This window comes from Salmo trutta, chromosome 12, assembly GCF_901001165.1.
Source record: "Salmo trutta chromosome 12, fSalTru1.1, whole genome shotgun sequence".
NCBI lineage: Eukaryota > Metazoa > Chordata > Actinopteri > Salmoniformes > Salmonidae > Salmo > Salmo trutta.
Window position 1 is genome coordinate 15,722,677 of NC_042968.1, and position 24,283 is coordinate 15,746,959.

Consider the following 24,283-nt stretch of genomic DNA (forward strand, 5'->3'; position numbering starts at 1 on the left):
TCTTTAAACTATTTTTGTTTTACTTGTAACATCTGATTTGCTGTTTTCCATACAAACCAGACTAAATCAAGTAAGCCTTTTTTTGGCTGCTGGAACACATCTCTTAGCTGAACTAATGAGAGAGCCTTAGGCCCAGTTCATTCAATATGGACAATCTGACTATCAGTTTGGACTGACTTGGGCTCCAGGTGGACAAAACTCACTACATGGTTCAGTCCACCTGCACCATTGGCCCCTGGCGCTTGTTGTTTTGTGTCTGTCTGTCACACACACCACGGCACACAAAGAACATGACCCCTACCTGTAACCAGGACGGGAACCTCTCATTGGCATGTCAAGCCTCCAGATATTTTCTAACAAACGTCAGTGGGGGGAGCCCTACGAATGCACCACACGTCACAGGAATCAATGAAGGGTAGAGATGCTCGAGGGAGAGGATGTAGGCTAGACACAGGAAAGACGGGCATCGATGAGCGAGGGAAGAGAGTGGTTATTTACTACCCCTGATAGAGAGTTAGGGTGATTCTGGAGACCACAATGTGCTGTATGTAGGAGTGACATGACTGATGTTGAACATAGACAGAGGTTACTCTGGGGAATAGAGCTGTCAGGGTGGCAGGACTCACCTGAGGGACATACGCTGATGAGAGAAACATGTAGGCACACACAGGAACACAAGCATGCAAAAGGACACACACACACACACACACACACACACACACACACACACACACACACACACACACACACACACACACACACACACACACACACACACACACAGAAACACAAAAACACCGGCATGTCCTTATTCCCACCCACACTCCTATGGCCACCATGTTATTGAAAGGAAGGATCCCTGACCTTCTGGTTTCCCCCAATGTCCCATCGATCATGACCTCAATACGCTTCCCCATCTGCTCCCCAAATGTTACAGTGGAACATTTCACTGGACAGACAAATGAAGGAGTACACTGGTGGTCCTCTCCTCACCTTTCCTCTTTCCTCACTGTTTTCCTGTTCCTCTCACTGAGATATTGTGACCTGCAGCCCTCTGCCTCCAATGTCATTTTCTGTGCCTAGAGCTCATTTGAGATGGGGTTCCATCGGACGGTGGCCTTTCGCACATGTGGCACATACAGGTTCAAGGGAAGGACAGCGGCACAACACCAAATCAAAATCAAAGATTATAATGCAAACAGCCCCACGGGTCTCTCTAATGACTAGCGTGAGCCCCAGACTCTGACTCTAACTGCATCGCAATACTAATGAGCAGTCTCATGGACGGGGAAATGTCGAGGAGAGTGACTGGCATAATAAGTGGTTCCTCATCTCACTGTGGGTTTCACATGCACAACACCAGCACAGTTAGCTAACACACCATGTTATGATGACTGGCCATGAAATCTAAATCCCAAAGAACAGAGGGAAAAACAAAGACAAAGGAGGGGAGAGAGAGAGAGAGATGGAGAGAGAGAGAGAGAGAGAAAATAGAATAGGAAAATTCCATTGTCATGTGTTTCCTAAAGCAAGTGGAGCCTGTACATTTGATGAAGCGGCCCATTCAATTAGCTCCCGACATCCACAGCTGTTCCCTTGGGAGTCGTTCTCACAGATGTTCAGTGTGCTGTTGTCTGCAAAACTCAGAGACTCTATTCTCTCCCCTCTCTCTCTAGCCTACTCTCTTTTCTCCTCTCCTCTCCTCTCCTCTCCTCTCCTCTCCTCTCCTCTCCTCTCCTCTCCTCTCCTCTCCTCTCCTCTCCTCTCCTCTCCTCTCCTCTTCCTCTCCCTCTAGTCTCCTTTCCTATTCTCTCCCTCGTCCTCTAGCCTCCTCTCCTCTCCCGCTTCCTCTCCCTCTCCCTCTAGCCTCCTCTCCTCTCCTCTCCCTCTTCCTCTTCCTCTCCCTCTAGCCTCCTCTCCCTCTTCCTCTCCCTCTCCCTCTAGCCTCATCTCCTCTCTGTCTTCCTCTCCCTCTCCCTCTAGCCTCCTCACCTATATACTCTCCAGACAATAACACAACAAGGTCCTGGCTGACTGAATGGTTATAAAGAGCTAGCAGACACTTACTGGTCTGAATCTGAAATCTCAGACCGCTGCAGCTTGATATTGCTCAAGGACAAACAGGCACTCTGCCTCATAAATGGCTCACTTACTCACAAAGATGGTTTGTTTTTGTCTATTTTAATAATGTCCAGACAGGGAGTGACAGACGCACAGATGAACAGACAGTCAGACAGAGGCTTTCCTTACGTGGACACAGACACACAGACAGAGACACACTTTGTGAGGACACACAATTCAGTCCCATTCAAAATCCCTAACCCTAAACCTAACCGTACCTTAACCTTAACCCTAAAACCTAACCTTAACCCTAACCTTAAACCACACATACACACACACACACACACACACACACACACACACACACACACACACACACACACACACACACACACACACACACACACACACACACACACTGAACAAGCCCTTTGTGACAGACATAGTGATTGATCTGATACAGCCCTGGGTGCCACTTCATTATGTGCAGTCTCATTGATAAGAGAACAGCTATACAACTATTTTCTTTCTCTTTATCACTTCTGTGGGGTGGTGTTGCTACAGAGACATCTATGGACCTTGGCTAAATATCATTATTCATTTGGTTCCCAGGCTTTAGGTCATGATTAGTCTACACATACTACAGTACAGCCCAGAAATTCCTGCCAAAGGCCACAAATATGACTTGCTCTTTCCCGAAGATTATAAAACCACATCCCATCTTACAAAACTCCAGTTATACAAGCAGCAGAGTTGTCTGCCTTCCTTCCCTCTGGATAATTGAAACATTTGATTAATTTTGGACAGGTGTTGAATGTGAAGCTCCGTGCTGAAATTCCCACTTTAAACTCAGCCTTCTACAAGGTCAGGGGTCAGGAGCGTGAACACAGGAACTTAGACGCCTCACCCCGTTCTCTCAACCCCTCAGACTCTCACCTAATCCCAATCCCAAGTCACTGCTTGGAGAGAGAAGGCCATTGACCTGAGTAACATATAAACACACAGCATAGGCCCGCATTTTAATCCACAGCAATGGTTGGCCTCATGCATATCATTCAGTCAGACTGTGTTCCCAAACTGTGCTGCAATAAGCAATAGACTATAATGAATAGAGACGCACAATATTCTTCACTCCCGTGACTAGACTCCATGCATATCTTATGTTACCTATAATACACAATTAAGTCTCAGTTGACAAGCATGATAAGAACCATAACTGTCCTGGTTCTCCCCAGACTAAAGAGCAGTGTATTTCTCATTGATGTAGCTATGCTGTTCTGAGCGGCGGATGCCAAAGTATTTCACTTCAGAGGTAGGGAGAGAGGAAAGGGGAGAGGGATAGGGAGAGCTGTGCAAACCCACACGCAGGACCAAGCCAAAAAACGGCTAGAGTATTTGTTCTCGACTGCCTGATTTAGAGCTCTGGCATTTGGGATTTAGATGGGCAGGTTAAAACACCGTCCAGGCATTTCCTGACGTCACACGGTGCGAGGATAAACCTTGGCTGCTTCCACTTCACCAGATATAGATACAGACGCTAGACAGAGGGACATGTTCTTTCTCCATGTCAGCCCTGGTCTGTGGAGAGGAATGGTGGTAGGTCCAGACAGTGTCACACACACAGACCACCAGAGAGTCTCTACACCTCCCTTCTACATCCTAGATCTGCAGTATACTGTTCCCACCACACAGCAGGACATGAACCCTGTATACACCACTATTCCTATCCCAGAAGGCACACATACAACCGGCTAACATATACATCGGCACAGGACAGTGGAAGAGTACATTGACATTTTGCTGTCAAAGACATCCCTCCAGAAGTCCTTTAAATACACTATTACAAAGACAATTATTTGTGTATAAAGAGAGAATATACTGGAAACAGTGAACATCTACCCCAGACAGTTGCAGTTGAGATTCAAGACTTTTGACTGGTCTTCAGTCTATTACCATTGTTCACAACAACAGACCAATTTGAAGATTGAGAAGAGCAGGAAGTTTTCCAGAGGCAGAACAGTAATGGCTGTAAACAAGCCTGACTCAACAGTACTATTCACTGACTCAATGACTGGCGGCTCTTTGGAAACCCTTTCATTTTTCTGCCCAATCTCATCCCCGCTGTCTGCGGTGCGTTTTAGAGACAGGCTATTGGGCAAGGCTCAGAACAAATGCATTGGACCAAATGCATCATCAATACAAAGGGTCCTCTAATGACCAAGTTTGTAATGAGCACAAATTGTATTTTGTTTCTTCTCATTATCAGGACAATAGACTCACACTAATGGCATTAACCATCTCACTACAAGTCAAATAGGTTGAAAGAAGAAACCTACAAATTACTGCCACCTAGTGGCTGCCATGGTGGGTAACCGTGTAATGATTGACACTAGTTGAAAGATATATTTGCAGATGCTCGGATGCTCTCAGACATGCGTTGATATACACTGAGTGTACAATTCAATAGGAACACCTTCATAATATTGAGTTGCACCCCCGTTTTTCCCTCAGAAGAGCCTAAATTAGTTGGGGCATGGACTACAAGGAGTCGAAAGCGTTCCACAGGGATGCTGGCCCATGTTGACTCCAATGCTTAGTTGGTGGACCATTCTTGATGCACACAGGAAACTGCTTAGCATGAAAAACCCGGCAGCGTTGCAGTTCTTGACACACTCAAACCAGTGCGTTTGGCACCTACTACCATACCCTGTTCAAAGGGACTTAAATCTTTTGTCTTGCCCACTTCTATTATGCTTCTGAATGGCGCAGAAGCACAATACATGTCTCAATTGTCTCAAGGCTTAAAAATTATTATTTAACCTGTCTCCCCCCTTGAAGTGGATTAAACAGGTGACAGCAATAAGGGATCACAGTTTTCACCTAGATTCACCTGGTCAGTTTATGTCATGGAAAGAGCAGGAGTTCCTTATGTTTTGTACACTCTGTGTATATACCCATCAGCCACCCAGCCACCAAAGCACACATATGTAGACTCATTTTTATCTGTTTTGTCTTGCAGTGAAGAATATCATACGTACCACACATAAACCCCAGGCTAACCTGAAACCACCCCACTCCACATTCCCTTCTCTGGACCATTCGAAAGCCTGCAGGCAGCCTATATGTTAGAAGCATATGGAAGTGGTGAGTTTCCATTTTCCTCAATACAATAAATAGTGTAGGTGGACTATTTACTGGGGGGAAGAGTAAGACTCTGTAGCTCTGTTGCTGCGTTGCATGCTCCCTGCATATTAATGTCCTCTGCAATGAATCAGCCAGACCTCCAGTAAGGTGACACTCCTGTCCTCCGTCTTCGTCTCTCATAGGACACCTTCACAGCGCACACACACACACACACACACACACACACACACACACACACACACACACACACACACACGCACACACGATCTACAGACTACACTAGAGCTCCCTTCTGCAGGCGCGATGCAGTGCATGACTACATCACACCGCTGTAAGTGGTTGGAGGACACGACAGTGGATGAATAATACCAACATGACTCACTATAGGGTCACATAATGTAATAGCTGATAATGTTACTTAGCGGACGGCTGAATGTATGAATATGCGTGAGCTTAAATGGTCCATACTATACTACCATATTAATGGGACTTTGATGAACAAGTGATTCATATTCCTTATACTAGGTCACTGTATCCAGTCATAACAACCCTGGGCTCCACCCACAAGCTTACAGTAATAACTAAGGGACATTAGGATGACAACTTTTAGGATGAGAAGGCCCAAAACTTTATGGTGACAGTCAACAAGAACGGCAGCAGGTGTGGATTTGGAGAGGGTAAAGACTAGCAGAGAACTTGTGATTCTGCTTGCATCTTCAATGTGCCCTTCGAGACAAAACAATATTCTGGGACAAAAATAAGTCAATAAAGGGAAGGACATATTATTCTTCTCATTGTGCACTTCTCAGGACTTTATCAAGCTGCAATAGTATTCACTCTCAGCTCTTTCAGCCCGAGCTGCTGGATTCTACTCCACCAGATTGATAGGAGGTGTGCCCTTTCCTCACCTGAGGAATAAGAATGCAGCGTTCGTCCCCATCACACCGCTCAAAAAAACCTTGCAGGATTTTGGCTCCTCGTCCCGCCCGCATCGGCAGAAATGTCACCCCAACCCGGCAATAAATCACATAGTCCTGTGATGTGTTTACTTAGTACAGTAAGGAGCATGGCTGTCATCCTCTGTTCTTATTTACTCCTGAACACCACCAGATAGGCAGGCCTAGCCACTCCTACTGCTCCATCTCTCTGTCTCTCTGACACACACACACACACACACACACACACACACACACACACACACACACACACACACACACACACACACACACACACACCTTTTTATAGTGTGATATCATCCTATTAAAAGGTACAGGACACTAAAGCAGCATTACAGATAGAGTTACATGGTGTTCCTTCGTTGTGAATTGAAACACCTCTTCCAAGAAATGAAATAAGCCTCCAAGGATAATCAATAGGCAGCACTCGGTAACCACCAACCAGGAACAATTCTAAAAGAGCACCTACTTTTACGTCTGCCCAGTCGAGAGGACAAAACGCCAGACGGTTATTATCATTCTGAAATGCAATGTCCATCAAGCCAATAACATACAGTACTTAAAGCACTAGACAGAATATCAATCGTTCTAGGAAAAGGCCCCCAGTGAAATCTATGTACGTGGGCTGAGCATAGGTTCATCATGTATGCATTGACTACTTGACTATTGCAACACCCACCCAGGCACTCAGAGGGCTCTCCCTCCTTCCTCTACACTCAACAATAGAACACTTAACTTTCTACTGAGCCCCTCTTAGCCCTAACATGACACCGTGTACTTTATTTTGGCCTCCAAGAACCGTCGAGGTTGCAAAAGTGGTGAGGAGCAAAACAGGAAGATCCTCTCTGCTCTCTCGCTTAGTCGTAACAGGAAATAAAGCAGCCGCAGCCGCAGCCAAAGACAGCTCTGAAGCGATTTGATAAAAGAAACACCAGGCAATTACACTGCAGCTGCCCACATGAGAGTAAGAGGGCATAACCTTGTGCAGTGACATGGTCATCATTAAGCCCCCAGAGAGGGAAAACAGGCACCGCTGCTCTGTGATCACAGTGTCTGTCTGGCTCTCTGAAGCAGAGCAGGGTAGGGCTCACTGTTGCCTGGCTGACTCTCCTCCCTCTCTGCTCCCTCTCTGCTCCCTCTCTCCCCAAAACTACATGATGATGGCCAAAGACACCATGACATGGAAAAGCAGAAAGTGTCATCAAAATAACACAATTTAACTAGACAACTAACACAATTTAACTAGATCCTCTGGCCCTCTGATCTCCTGTGGTCATTAGTGGGAAGGCTGTGCTCTTACAGAGGCTTAAGGACGAAGATGTCTAATGCCAGAAGTTAAGTCTTTGCAAAGTATTACAGACTAGGACCCACTGTCCCAGGCTTTATAATCACTTTACAATGCATGATTTTGCTGATGATCATGGATGATAGCTACAGTGCCTTGCAAAAGTATTCATCCCCCTTGGTGATTTTCCTATTTTGTTGCATTACAACCTGTAATTTAAATGGATTTTTATTTGGATTTCATATAATGGACATACACAAAATAGTCCAAATTGGTGAAGTGAAATTTAAAAAATGACTTGTTTCAAAAAAATAAATAACAAAAAACTGAAAAGGGGTGTGTGCATATGTATTCACCCCCTTTGCTATGAAGCCTTTAAATAAGATCTGGTGCAACCAATTACCTTCAATAAGTCCACCTGTGTGCAATCTAAGTGTCACATGATCTGTCACATGATCTCTGTATATATACACCTGTTCTGACGGGCCCCAGAGCCTGCAACACCACAAAGCAAGGGGCACCACCAAGCAAGCGGCATCATGAAGACCAAGGAGCTCTCCAAACAGGTCAGGGACAAAGTTGTGGAGAAGTACAGATCAGGGTTGGGCTATAAAAATATATCCGAAACTTTGAACATCCCACGGAGCACCATTAAATCCATTATTAAAAAATGGAAAGAATATGGCACCACAACAAACCTGCCAAGAGAGGGCCGCCCACCAAAACTCACGGACCAGGCAAGGTGAGGAAACAAAGCGACCGAAGATAACCATGAAGGAGCTGCAAAGCTCCACAGTGGAGATTGGAGTATCTGTCCATAGGACCACTTTAAGCTGTACACTCCACAGAGCTGGTCTTTACGCAAGAGTGGCCAGAAAAAAGCAATTGCTTAAAGAAAAAAAACAAGTAAACTTGTTTGGTGTTCACCAAAAGGCATGTGGGAGACTCCCCAAACATATGGAAGAACAAGACTAAAATTGAGATTTTTGGCCATCAAGGAAAAAGCTATTTCTGGCGCAAACCCAACACCTCTCATCACCCCGAGACTGAAGACTGAAGAACTGGTCAGAATTGAAGGAATGATAGATGGTGCTAAATACAGAGAAATTCTTGAGGGAAACCTGTTTCCGTCTTCCAGAGATTTGAGACTGGGACGGAGGTTCACATTCCAACAGGACAATGACCCTAACATACTGCTAAAGCAACACTCGAGTGGTTTAAGGGGACACATTTAAATGTCTTGGAATGGCCTAGTCAAAGCCCAGACCTCAATCCTATTGAGAATCTGTGGTATGACTTAAAGATTGCTGTACACCAGCGGAACCCATCCAACTTGAAGGAGCTGGAGCAGTTTTTCCTTGAAGAATGGACAAAAATCCCAGTGGCTAGATGTGCCAAGCTTATACAGACATACCCCAAGAGACTTGCAGCTGTAATTGCTGAAAAAGTGGCTCTACAAAGTATTGACTTTGGGGGTTGAATAGTTATGCATGCTCAAGTTTCCAGTTTTTTTGTCTTATTTATTGTTTGTTTCACAATAAAAAATATTTTGCATCTTCAAAGTGGTAGGCATGTTGTGTAAATCAAATGATACAAACCCCTCCCAAAAAAATCAATTTTAATTCCAGGTTGTAAGGCAACAAAATAGGAAAAATGCCAAGGGGGGTGAATACTTTCGCAAGCCTCTGTAATGCATAAGTATTTTTATTTTAGGAACCATTCACTGAGTGATGAGGGTGAGTGACGAAATGATTAATCTCTTCTTGCCAGCCTCAGGGATACAGGCATGGATACTTTATATGAGTCTCCCTAACAGAAGCACAGTCTGTCCTCTCCTCTGCTCTGCCTGCCTGCTGCACCAGCACCAAAAACAATGACAAAGTTAATTTCAAAGGCATGACTCAACTCTAAGTCCGTGTCGCCAACTCTCCATGTTAAAGTTAGCCCTGGTGTCCTGTATTTTCTACACCCTTTATTCCAGCTGGTATAAGTCAAGGTACACTATTAGAGACATTTCCGCTGCTCACCATCAATGGCCCGCCTGGGTAATACTGAACAGACCAAACATACAGGATAATTCCTTTTTTCCCATGCCTGTTTTTTATTCATGCGCCAATATTGCTATTGATTTCATATTTGGGGCAGAAGGTGAGCCAGCTAGAAGAGATCGTCTAGTTGTTGTACCTGATCATGCTGCAAGTTGGACTTTGTTTCAACAAGTTAATCATCTTTGTGTTTGTCCTCAAAGCAGCGGAGGCTGAGCCAAGAGAAGCGCAGGTATTTTTGGGAGAGGGGAGCAGAGAGTATAGCCGCCACTGCATAAGGTCCTCATTTGTTCTGAATGTACAGTCATTCTTCACTACTTCTGGACTGGAAATACTGATAGAGCAGATTCAGATTCAGAGTGTTTAATAGTCACATGTACAGGGGTTGCAGGTGGGATTGCACGGTACAGTTCAAATCTTAGGCTCCGAGCTGCAGGACTAAGTGAAATAAAATTATGAAAATGGTAATAAAAAACAACAGCAATAGAAAAAGAAGTAGCACTATATACATCATCACTGTAGCAGTGATCAATGAATGTCTATTGGGGTGGAGGCAGAGTAAAGACTGTTGAGGGGGTGTGAATAAATGGCCATAGGGGGAGCAGCATGACCAGTGATGAATGTCATTGGGTTGGGGGCAGAGTAAAAGTCTGTTGGGGGGGGGGGGGGGGGGGGGGGGTTGCTGTGGTAGGCATGCTGGTTAAGTGTGCCTTGATTTCTAAATAAATCACTGACAGTGTCACCAGCAAAGCACCCCCACACCATCACACCTCTTCCTCCATGTTTTACAGTTGTCACGTCTGCTCCCGCTCTTCCCCCTCCCTGGCGCTTGAGGGCACCAGGCTGCCCTGCATCACGCACCCCTATCATCCATTACGCACACCTGCCTTCCCTCGTCACGCGAATCAGCGATATTGGACTCAGCTGGACTCACTCATCACCTGTTATTACCTCCTCTATATTTGTCAGTTCCCCAGCTCTATTCTCCGCTTCTGCATTGATTGTCTTTTGTTTGTGTTACCTGTTTGCTGACGCTGTTCCTGTCTTGTTCCATGTCCGTTATTTATTAAATGTGTTACTTCTCGTACCTGATTTGTCTATCCAGCGTCATTCCATGTGACAACGGTGGAGCATGGAGATGTCATCAAGACAAATGGTAGCTACTTTGAAGAATTTAAAATATAAAATATATTTTGATTTGTTTAACACTTTTGGGGTTACTGCATGATTCCATATGTGTTATTTCATAGTTTTGATGTCTTCACTATTATTTTACAATGTAAAAAATAGTAAAAATAAAGAAAAACCCTTGAATGAATCAAACTTTTGACTGGTACTGTATATAACATTCTATTGGTTGCAATAATTTTGTATAATAATTTAAATAGAAAAATTATAGGTTTTGAATCCAGCGTCATTTTGGAGAGGTTGTTTACATGGCACCACGTTGTCAGAGTGCATACCTCCCTGTAGGCTGTCTCGTCGTTGTTGGTAATCAGGCCTACTACTATTGTGTTGTCAGCGAACTTGATGATGGAGTTGGAACTGTGTGAGTCCACGCAGTCGTGGGCATACTTGGAATACAGGAGAGGAGAGGACTGAGGACACTGTTGAGAATCAGTGTCGAGGAGGTAATGTCGCCTACCTTCACCACCTGGGGGCAGCCCGTCAAGAAGTTCAGGACTCAGTTGTATAGGGAGGAGTTCAGACCCAGGGCCGTGAGCTTTGTAATGAGCCTATAGGGCACTATGGTATTGAAGGACGAGCTGTATTCGAGGAACTCATTGATTGGACTCCAGGTTAGCTGACTCCTGACTCCAGTTAGCTTTGGGAGAAGTCATTAGCCTAGAGATTCACATACTTTTCCCAACCTACACTGTGATTGTGTAAATGATGTATTCAATATAGACAATAAAAATACAATCATTTGTGTGGTATTAGTTTAAGATGACAAATTTATGCATAAATCCAGGTAATTCCAAACGGTTCACATACTTTTTCTTGCCACTGTATGCATTCCTTTTGTCCAGGTGGGTAAGGGCAGTGTGCAGTGCAATGGCGATTGCGTCGTCCGTGGATCTGCCAGGGCGGTAGGGGAATTGGAGAGGATAGAGTGTGTCGGGGAGGGAGGTGGTGACATGGTCTTTGACTAACCTCTCGAAGCATGATGGCGGAAGTGAGTGCTAACGGCCAGTAGTCATTCAGTTCAGTTACTTTCCCTTTCTTGGGCACAGGGATGATAGTGGACATCTTGAAGCAGGTGGGTATAGCGGCCTGAGCTAGGGAGAGATTGACAATGTCAGAAAACACAACAGTCAGCTGGTCTGCACATGCTCTGAGGGCACGGCTAGGAATGCCGTCTGGGCCGGCAACCTTGAGAGGGTTAACACGTTTGAATGACTTACATACGTCCTCAGTGGAGACTGGGAGTGCGTAGCCCACATTGTCATCGGGGGCTCTCCTCGACAGCTCAGGGTCATTGTGCTCAAATTGTGAGAAAAACGGGCTTAACTCCTCCGGTTGGTGACCATGATGTGGCTGGCTTTCTTTTTGTAATCTGTGAGCCCCTGCCACATACGCCTTGTGTCCGACCTGTTGAATTGCTCCTCCACTTTGTCCTTATACTTGTGTTTCGCTATCTTGATCGATCTGCGTATGTCGAATATGTACTGTTTAACCAAACTATTTTCACCGGTCACTTTGCCCTTTTTATAAGCAGCATCTCTCTCTTTCAGTTTTCCTACAAGGCTGCTATCGATTTTAATTCCGGAACGTTTTGAAAGACACTATCGGTATCAGGTCATTTATGTGTTTTTTTTTATGAATCCGGTGCCTGAGTCGGCGTATTCATTGATGTTATCTCCAGAGTTAACGCGGAACATATTGCAGTCCACGTGATTAAAACAGTCCAGTAGGCTGTCTATACTTTATATGCGTTATATTTAGGACGACGACTGCCAATCATAAAATGATAGGGCCGCGTCTGGCTTTGAGAAATCTAGCCCTTATGCTATGCTGTGTCACGCCTGCTCCCCAGCATTGCTGATTCCTACAAATGTCAATAAGTAGGTATGATGACTGTAGTGTAAATTGGATCTTAATCATTGTTGGGGCATTCGTAACATTTGTAAATGTATAATGCATTTATCGATGCAGTCCTGAATATATACTGGTCCAATAATGCAGACCTCAGGTAATGCCTATGTCTTGGAGAGTCCATATCTCATATGCAAGGGCCTGGCTCCATGTAGGGTCTCCATTCACTCTGGTATGGGAGATAGGATGGGTAAGAGGCTGCATCAGAGAAGAGGGGCTCAACTGCTCAATTAGATTTCAGCAGGGATCTAAGCTAATAAACAATAACTGACATGTTACAGCATTACTTTACATTTGCCCAGTACCATTGAGAAAACTTTAGAACCCCCTCAAGTGAATTTCATTTTACAAGAGGATTGGAGTGTACGTATAGATGATGAATCAAATTAAGACTTAGCCAGTGTGGTGTTTGAGTGGCATGCAGAATGTGGAGAAGGAACCTCCATTGGTTCATGTTTTCCTATAGTAGTAGTTTTTTGTTGTGCTTGTGTATTTAAGTGCGAGCGATTAAGCATGAAGAGCTGTGTGAATGGACGATCATTATAGCCATTTAGAAAAGTGTACCGTGTAGAATCCCAAGCAGAATAATAGATGAGGTCTTTGTTTATGGAACCTTTGTTTTAAGGGGAGTGTACAGAGTGTATGGTTTGTGAGTGTACTCAAATAATGGGACACTTAACTCACAGGGGCGCAAAAATGGATCCAATTAAAGCAAGGCAACTCTAATTTTTCAATGCACTCATGCCTATCAAATTAATCACACTTTTTCAGCAGCGGGTTCTGAATTGCGGAGAGGGGGAAAGGAAAACAGATGGTCAGCGGTTTCTTTTCAATCCTTTTCACATGGGTTTGTTCTCCTCGTGTGAGGCATACTCAGGTGCTAATATTCTGCAGCTACTGGAGGAGAGAGAGCTAGGCAGGCAGCAGGCGAGACAGAGCCCCCAGTGTCGCTAGCTGCTCCATAGTGTACAATATGAGAGTCAGCAGGATAAGAGATTGGCGCCCTGCATACACACACACACACACACACACACACACACACACACACACACACACACACACACACACACACACACACACACACACACACACGACATCCTGTCAAGAAAGAGGTCAGCTGAAAGTGGAAGCCAGACAAATTACACATCCACACTGACAAAGGGGTTGGAGAGAGGGAAGGTGCATTGTGGGTCCCTCCCAGGGCCTGGATTTGTCTCAGGTGAGTAATGGTGTTGGGTCCGGTGCTGGTTGATCATACATGCAATCAGTGTTATCCAGATGCTTTCAAAAGACTCAAATCCAGTCTGTGAGAGGACAGTTGGTTTCCCAGGCCCGCCGGGGCTTCCCAGGGCGGTCATTAGGGATGGTTAAAACGTAATCTCATCTTCACCAGTAGATGGCGTGGATGTCCCAACTCTGCTGCTGCCATACTGGAGGTTTTTTCCTGCTTCCTTCCTTTGACTAGTTTTATAATGATGCTGCTGAATTACATAAGAGTGCAGCATCCCTCTCACTCTCTATCACCAGGCTGGCTCTCCATAAGAAATGACGTGTTAGATCTTCTCTGCTGAAAGTCCCTCGTTTTTTTTTCTTTGTTAATGCGCAGAGCTCATCATAGAGCCACCAAAATGTTTTTTCTTCTTTCTGTACAGTGATAGAGAAATCCAGCTTTGATCACTGACCTAATTAATGAACCAATTGATGAATGCAAATACCAGATTAGCTATGCAAATGTCACAGCGGAAAACAAATACTCTGCCCTCATTTGGAACTTCTGAAGGCTCTAAATAAATTATAAATGGATGACACAAGATCGTGTTCATGATACATTTAAGAAAAAGCAACCCTGTGGATTAGGGTCTGCGGCTGAGCTGAGTGAGGAGCTTCTGGGGGACATTGTGGCGGAGAAGGGGAAAGGGAAGGGACTTAACACTGGCGAGGCCCTGATGTGAGGAGAAAATAATGAAAAAGAAAGCAGAGAGGCTTAAAAAAGTCATCGTTCTAAAACGACCAGATTTTCCCACAAGCCTGTGCCGTGTACTAAGGATCAGTGGTCCTTCATATGCTACTCATGTCCGTTTCTGCACTGGAGGATCCAGGGATTAAGTTGCTGGCCTTGGAAATGAAGCCAAACTGGTCTGAGGTTCACTGTGCAATATATATATACACTACCAGTGAAAAGTTTTAGAACACCTACTCATTCAAGGGTTTTTCTTTATTTTTACTGTTTTCTACATTATAGAACAATAGTGAAGACATCAAAATGATGAAATAACACATGAAATCATGTAGTAACCAACAAAGTGTTAAACAAATCAAAATATATTTTATACTACTAAAACACCAATAACAAGAAGAGACCTGCTTGGGCCAAGAAACACAAGCAATGGACATTAGACCGGTGGGAATGTATCCTTTGGTCTGGAGTCCAAATTGGAGATTTTTGGATCCAACCACCGTGTCTTTGTGAGATGCGGTGTGGGTGAATGGATGATTTCCGCATGTGTATTTCCCACCATAAAGCGTGGAGGTAGGAGGTGTTATGGTGTGGGGGTGCTTTGCTGGTGACACTGTGATTTATTTATTTAACAGCATGGCTACCACAGAATTCTGCAGCGATACACCATCCCATCTGGTTTGGGCTTAGTGGGACTATCATTTGTTTTTCAACAGGACAATGACCCAACACACCTCCAGGCTGTGTAAGGGCTATTTTACCAAGAAGGAGAGTGATGGAGTGCTGCATCAGATGACCTGGCCTCCACAATCCCCCAACCTCAACCAAATTGAGATGGTTTGGGATGAGACGGACCGCAGAGTGAAGGAAAAGCAGCCAACAAGTGCTCAGTATACACTACCGGTCTAAAGTTTTAGAACACCTACTCATTCAAGGGTTTTTCTTTATTATTACTATTTTCTACTTTGTAGAATAATAGTGAAAACATCAAAACTATGAAATAACACATATGGAATCATGTAGTAACCAAAAAAAGTGTTAAACAAATCAAAATATATTTTATATTTGAGAATCTTCCAGGTTGCCACCCTTTGCCTTGATGACAGCTTTGCACACTCTTGGCATTCTCTCAACCAGCTTCATGAGGTAGTCACTTGGAATGCATTTCAATCAACAGGTGTGCCTTGCTAAATGTTAATTTGTGAATTTATTTACTTCTTAATGCATTTTAGTCAATCAGTTGTGTTTTGACAAGGTAGGGGGGTATACAGAATATAGCCCTATTTGGTGAAAAACCAAGTCCATATTATGTCAAGAACAGCTCAAATAAGCAAAGAGAAATGACAGGCAATCATTACTTTTAGACATGAAGGTCAGTCCATACGGAAAATTTCAAGAAAATGTATTAAATATTCAAAAGGAAATATCACATTTACATAAGTATTCAGACCCTTTACTCAGTACTTTTTTGAAACACCTTTGGCAGTGATTACAGCCTCAAGTTTTTTGGGGTATGATGCTAGAAGCTTGGCACACCTGTATTTGGGGAGTTTCTCCCATTGTTCTCTCAAGCACCGTCAGGTTGGATGGGGAGCGTCGCTGCACAGCTATTTTCAGGTCTCTCCAAAGACGTTAGATTGGGTTCAAGTCTGGGCTCTGGCTGGGCCACTCAAGGACATTCCGAGTCCTGAGCCACTCCTGTGTTGTCTTGGATGTGCGCTTAGGGTTGTTGTCCAGTTGGAAGGTGAACCTTTGCCCCAGTCTGAGGCTCTGAGCGCTCTGGAGCAGGTTTTCATCAAGGATCTCTCTGTACTTGCTCAGTTCATCTTTCCCTCGATCCTGACTAGTCTCCCAGTCCCTGCCGCTGAAAAACATCCCCACAGCATGATGCTGCCACCGCCATGCTTCACGGTAGGGATGGTGCCAGCTTACCTCCAGACGTGATGCTTGACATTCAGGCCAAAGAGCTCAGTGTTGGTTTCATCAGACCAGATAATCTTATTTCTCATGGTCTGAGTCCATTAGATGCCTTTTGGCAAACTCCAAGCGGGCTGTCATGTGCCTTTTACTGAGAAGTGGCTTCAGTCTGGCCACTCTACCGTAAAGGTCTGATTGGTGGAGTGCTGCAGAGATGGTTGTCCTTCTGGAAGGTTCTCCCATCTTCACAGAGGAACTCTGGAACTTTGTCAGAGTGACCATCAGGTTCTTGGTCACCTATCTGACCAAGGGCCCTTCTCCCCCGATTGCTCAGTTTGGCCTGGCGGCCAGCTCTAGGAAGAGTCTTGGTGGTTCCAAACTTCTTCCATTTAAAAAGGATGGATGCCACTGTGCTCTTGGGGACCTTCAATGCTGCAGTAATGTTTTAGTACCCTTCCCCAGAACAGTGCCTCGACACAATCCTGTCTCGGAGCTCTACGGACAATTCCTTCGACCTCATGGCTTGGTTTTTGCTCTGACATGCACTGTCAACTGTGGAACATTATATATACAGGTGTGTGCCTTTCCAAATCATGTCCAATCAATTTAATTTACCACAGGTGGACTCCAATCAAGTTGTAGAAACATCTTACAGATGATCAAAGCAACTGGATGCACCTGAGCTCAATTTCGAGTCTCATAGCAAAGGGTCTGAATACTCTAAAAACCTGTTTTAGCTTTGTCATTATGGAGTATTGTGAGTAGAGTGATGAGTAAAAAAACAATTTAATCAATTTTAGAATAAGGCTGTAACGTAACAAAATGTGGAAAAAGTCAAGGGGTCTGAATACTTTCTGAATGCACAGAGGGCATGGGAGAGGAGAGGGAGCTGCCAACCAGTGTTCTCTACTTAAATTCACACTCTTCTTTGACGAGTGGATAAACGGCTCTCTGACTGCCCTATTTTTCTTTTTGCCTTTGCATCGCTATTGTTATACAGTCTAACACCTAAATAAAGGACACCATTCTAAAAACACAGGGTAAAGACTCCCCCCTCTCTCCCTATATGCATGTGATGCATTCAGAAAGCCCAGGGTTGTCGGAGCAGTGCTGTGTTTGTTGGTCTCCAATGCATGCAGCTGCAGCTGATAATGCCATTATCTGGCCAGATTTGCATTGGTAAGTGACAGCACTCTGGTGGAGCCGAGCTATGCTGCAGCAGGAGGCTGACCCAATGCCAAGACGTTAAGACAGAAACACTTTCCCTCAGCCTGCTAAAAGGTTAAAACAGCTTGCTACCACACCCTCTCCTCTCCTCTCTTCTCCTCTCCTCTCCTCTCCTCTCCTCTCCTCTCCTATCCTCTCCTTGTTTCTCAATGGCAGCTGTCAAGGCTGTATGACTAACCACAGTACACTAGTCATATAGCCTCTACTGGCTGGTTACCAGAGTACACTAGTCAGATAGCCTCTACTGGCTGGTTACCAGAGTACACTACTCAGAAAGCCTCTACTGGCTGGTTACCAGAGTACGCTAGTCAGAAAGCCTCTACTGGCTGGTTACCACAGTACACTAGTCATATAGCCTCTACTGGCTGGTTACCAGAGTACACTAGTCAGAAAGCCTCTACTGGCTGGTTACCAGAGTACACTAGTCAGAAAGCCTCTACTGGCTGGTTACCAGAGTACACTTGTTAGAAAGCCTCTACTGGCTGGTTACCACAGTACACTAGTCAGAAAGCCTCTACTGGCTGTTTACCAGAGTACACTAGTCAGATAGCCTCTAATGGCTGGTTACCAGAGTACACTAGTCAGATAGCCTCTACTGGCTGGTTACCAGAGGACACTAGTCAGAAAGCCTCTACTGGCTGGTTACCACAGTACACTAGTCATATAGCCTCTACTGGCTGGTTACCAGAGTACACAAGTCAGAAAGCCTCTACTGGCTGGGTTACCAGAGTACACTAGTCATATAGCCTCTACTGGCTGGTTACCAGAGGACACTAGTCAGAAAGCCTCTACTGGCTGGTTACCACAGTACACTAGTCATATAGCCTCTACTGGCTGGTTACCAGAGTACACAAGTCAGAAAGCCTCTACTGGCTGGGTTACCAGAGTACACTAGTCATATAGCCTCTACTGGCTGGTTACCAGAGTACACTAGTCAGAAAGCCTCTACTGGCTGGTTACCAGAGTACACTAGTCAGAAAGCCTCTACTGGCTGGTTACCAGAGTACACTAGTCAGAAAGCCTCTACTGGCTGGTTACCAGAGTACACTAGTCAGAAAGCCTCTACTGGCTGGTTACCAGAGTACACTAGTCAGAAAGCCTCTACTGGCTGGTTACCAGAGTACACTAGTCAGAAAGCCTCTACTGGCTGGTTACCAGAGTACACTAGTCAGAAAGCCTCTACTTGCTGACATGGGCCTTTCATGACTGATTTGTGATTTTACATGACTTCAAAGACATTAACAGAAGTGATACTGTGCTTTAAAAACAGTTCTAGCCATCACGTAAGAAGAAAACAATGCTTTTTAAGAAGGAGGGAAAGCTCTTAGAGTAAAGTGTCTGTGCCTGCTGAACCAAAGCAGGTTCAGTAAGGAGTGGAGAAAATCCTGTTGACCTTAAGACAAATGAGACTTTTAAGCTATTGACAAACACTTCCATAGTAACCAACTTCGTGGTAGCGAGCAGGCTTTTAAATTTCAACTACAATATTGAGTGAAACAAAGGTGGCACTTAGGAATTCAGGAGCTATTCAACCTGGCAAGACTCCAAATTGTGATAGGGTGAGAGACCCAATGTACCAGTTAAGACTAGGCTGAACATTACTTCTAAACTACTATAGAAGCAGAGGCTGCTGTACAAAGCCTCTGTACTCTCCTCCACCCGGACATGATCTGGCGTGGCACCTAGAGGAAAATATCACAGACCTCTAGCCCATCATGTCTGAAAAGACCCAATGTGGACTCATCTGCAGGGTGAATGGAAGGATTACAAACTCAACAGAGCTCAATGTGAATCTGACCCATTCACCACCTGTAAGAGACACTCATCCTCAACTCATGGTAGGGTCATTGTCAGTGGCAGCATTTTATCTCCGCCACTACACATGCAGCTCCCTGTGGACTTCTTTCATAAAGTCATTAGATCCTGCAGAATATATTACAATAGGAAAGTAGATGAGAAGGGACAGATTACCTGGGGTGGCAGGTAGCCTAGTGGTTAGAGTGTTGGGCCAGTAACCAAAAGGTTGCTAGATTGAATCCCTGAGCTGACAAGGTAAAAATCTGTTGTTCTGCCCCTGAACAAGGCAGTTAACCTACTGTTCCTGGGCTGTCATTATAAATAAGAATTTGTTCTTAACTGACTTGCCTAGTTAAATAAAACCCATCATGGCTTCACTGGAAATGAAGCTTTAGGGATGCATATTCCCCAATGGTTCAATAATTCTTGGGCTTTACTTGTTCCCAATCCATACAAGTTTGTGGGACAGGATGTCCTTTGACCTTTAGATACAACCAACATGTCATCATAGACACCTGCAATCGTAGAAGTGGGAATGCAGCTAGCTGGCACGTTTTCTCTCCATACAAATAATGTCACTGTCATGTGTCAGTGTGCAGCGGTAGGACGGAGTCAGGCGCAGGACACAGAGCTGAGTAAAAGACGTACTTTACTCGAAAAGAAACAACAATAATTTCCACGCAGGAAAACACACACCAGCTCACAGAAGTCGTGAACACAACAAAGAACAAACAGGCACAAAACCATGTGGGAACCAGAGGGTTAAATAGGGAATAAATTATAAATTAATGGGAACCAGGTGTGTACAATCAAGACAAAACAAATGGAAAAAGAAACGGTGGCAGCTAGAAAACCGGTGACGTCGACCGCTGAACGCCGCCCGAACAAGGAGAGGCACCAACTTCGGCGGAAGTCGTGACAGTCCCGCATATTCTGCAGTGTCTAAAGGCCTACCGTCAAAAGAAAAGAAGAATTTTCAGTCAACCATTCTAAAGTCAATAGGGGCTTATGAGTTTAACTAACTCCATCAGCAGTGGGCCTGAGTTAATTAAACCTTGGGAACAATGTCACGGACCAAAGAGGACAGCATTGCTACCTCACTTTGTCTGACTGTGTGAAGGAAATGCCATTACTTCAATGTTCCCTTAGTTAACTGAGAAAACATTTTCACACAGAGAGAAATGCTCACAGCCTCGGGCTATGTTAATTCAGCATTTCATCATCACTGTTTATTAGCTACTACTAATGAAGTACTTTGTGTTTGTTGGTTGGCTAAAACTATTTCATCAACAGTTATAAAAGACCAAACTCTGCATTGTTACTGTGAGGGAACTCATGTACTTTGTGTTTTACTAACATTCCAAACATTCCTATCATTCCTAGCCAAAACACTTCAGTCATGTTTCAATTCACATGATCAAGTTTATTTTTACAACTTCAAGTGAACCTGTAGAATGCAGTCTGCTTGCTCCACCCCAGTATTAATATTTTAAATGTTTATAGCCCATTATCAACCAGCAATTAGAGCCAGTTCAGCAATGTGGAAAATGAAATCCCCTCCATCTTTCGTCCTAGGTTTTCCAATGAAGTGGCTTGCACTTGAACGCACTGAGAGACAACGGAACCTGTGCGCCGCTTAATTAAAAGAACCCAGCATCTGTTTCTTCAAACAATTAAATATGAGAGGTATTAACTTGTGGTATTTAAGCAGAGTTTTGGCACTATAGATTCTTTAACAGATGATTTAACAAACATCTGTTGCCTTTTTCTGTAACGAACAAGAGTTTCCATCAGTCTGCCAAGCCTTTTTGTTACGCTGCCATTTCTCGCGTTTCAGATGCTCGCATCACATAAGTCTCTCTTGGCAGCCCCAGACTGCTAGATTAGCAGGTTCACGGGTCAGGTTTGGGTGACCTCAGACTTCTCCTCAATCTATAATGTTCTATACTTAAACACAACTTCAGAGTAAATCTTTAAGAATTTCTTCTAGAAGCTGTCTCTGTGCACCAAGTAGGCCTATAAGCCAGCTGGTGAAAGCGTTTTAGGTTTTGGAGGTCTCTAGGGATTATAACATGCTCAGCATTCATACAAAGGCTACTCACACAAAGAATCATCTTCAAAGATTCTGACAGATCAGATATGGTCAAACCAAATAGTCATTCAATAGAAGGTTATTTTCCCTTGTAGTGAATGAAGTTGTACGGACCGCAGAGCGTAACTGACAGCTGAGCTGAACAGGCTGGGTGGTGTGTTGGTAATGCCCTTGTTTCCTTTGAAGGCAGAGGAGGGCAGTCACCATGGTGCCTGCTGCTGGCTCTCCTCAACTGCCTCCTGAGTGATGCTCTGATAGACAGACGGACGGACAGACAGACGTGAGCAGGGCATGAGTCTTCACTTTGTCTCTCAGACTCTGTAGCTACAGGGAATGTTATAGGAATCAAAGGCAATTCTGAAGACAGACTTGTAATGCTTGGTCATTGTTCGTGTGGTTATTCAATTGTGTGTGTTTGTGTGTGAGAGAGATAGAGAGAGGGAGAGAGACAGAGAGAAAGAGATAGAGGGAGAGAGAAATGGAGAGACGGAGACAGAATGTGAGTGCGTATCTGCAGCTCCACCTATGGTGAAGCACACCTCTCCATAAACCCTGACTCATCTCCCCTGGTATCCAGACACAGGCTTTGAGTGATTTCAATGAATTCCTCCTGTCAGCCCTGGTCCTCCCGTCCTCCCAGACGCAGCTGAGGAGAGCTGAGCAGAGCAGCATGGAGAACCTTGTCACTGCCACCAGCACCACTTCCACCAAGCTGTCTGTCCGTCTCACAGGACTGCCTCAACATCGTAGTGTTCTCCCGATCATTAAAAAGCACTCTTCCTCGCTACGCGCTCCTTTTAATGTGGTCCGCCAAGAGGAGAAACAACAACAGCATCAGGCCAGTCACAGTGTTGGTAATTGATTTCCAGTGCATTAAGTAACTCTTCACAGCCGTTGGCTAGGGTTTCTTTCAGGTACTGCAGTAATAATAAGATACTCGTTTGAGTTTCAGTTCAGAGCCGCGCCACAATCCTTTGAGGTCCAAGTCTGGAGTAGGGCTATACATAATTAAAGTTCACAGCATGACACTAGTGTGCTGTCCCAGCAACGGAGGGTGATGCCACTTACTCACGCTGTCTTCACAAGACAGACACATACTGATGAAATAGAAGCAGAACTCTGTTCACTCAAGAGTTCTTTGTGTGCCACAAGAAGCAGAGTTGAGGAGACATCTTGGAAACTGAGCCAAGTACACAGCAAAAAGTGTTAGCCCTGACCTCAACAAAAGTGCAGTAGAACAAATGGTACAGTACAGTGAAAACGTATTGAGCAGGACATGGGAGTGTGGCATATAGCTTAAGCCCAATTTCTAATAGCACAGGCCGTGCAGTTTGTGCTTAAAATCACAATGTCACCTTTTTGCCCGGGGCCGGTGTGTGTCTGTGCGCGCATGTCAGTGCATGTGTGTGTGTGTGTGGTGTGACTCATCAGCACAGTCCTGTATCTGTTGGTGCGTCCTTCCATCCACCGGCTCTGAGGAGCTCCGCGCTACTGTCGTCCTTTATCATAAAGGCTGCTTCAGAGAATATTAAGAAGCCATCTGTTTATTCTGCTCACTATGCTATTTATAGGAACACCAGCAAAGCCTACAGAGGTCACAGTAACGGAGGGAGCAGACACCAGCTAACCAGCTAGCAGAAGCATGCTGTTCACACACAGAGCCTGAAGAACACACGCAGCTTTACAGCCAGTCAAATCGGTTGGCTTCGGTTGCGACCCCCCCCCCCCCAACACGAATCGGCTTGTCATCCCCCTTACGGAGCAGCAACGGACCTATCATCTGAAAGCAACAGAAACAGACTGGACAGTCAGACAGATTGAGGCCCCTCCATTACCGTGCAGGGCCAATAAGCCATGGGATACAGCCATTAGTGTAATATGATAAATAGGACACAGATGAAGGAGAACAATACTCTCTTTTAATGACTAGGGGTCTCATTTAGAGACAGGGCTAATCTTTACACTGCTCCATCTTAGTCATGGTGCCTCTCCTCCTCCTCCTCCTCCTCCTCCTCTGCTGACATCCCCATTAGAGCGATCCCCTCTGATAAATGCCACGCAGATTACAAAAGGGACGATTCTCATTTCAACATCCTCCTCGGGCTGTGTTTGAAGACGGCCCCAGTCCTCTGCTCTCCACCCTTTAAATAACGCCTTGTTTTTCCACACAGTCAACCAGGAACCACTCTACATGAATAATGCATGACAAGTAATCAGAGTGGCCTCTCACTGACTGGCCACAGAGGGGGGAAGATTGATAAATGTGGACCGGGTTTGGTTTTGATGGACAATATATGTTCAATACATACCACGTTTGATATATATCGCACGGCTCATTGGAATGTATGGGTAAACCTTGTAGCTTATCCCCAATAAATTAAGTAAATGTCAAGGGACTTCTCAGGTAGTCATAGAATTTTGATGAGGACACTTCCTTAAACAAATCAGTATTGAGTATCTGCCATCCCATGGGATTTTAAGCAAATGGATAAGACTGTACTACATTGTAACATTATACAGTATCTATGAGGTCTCATTTAACCAGCAGCTCCGTCAGTGAAGTTATGTCTCTGAGGACTAGACATTGTTATTATTGAAGAGCGATCCATCAGGAGTGTTTGAGGGGGTGCTGACGCCACACTGAGTGGTCTACAGACTATGCAGTGAGTGAGTCGATCAATCAGAGACAAAGCACATTCTCCCTCT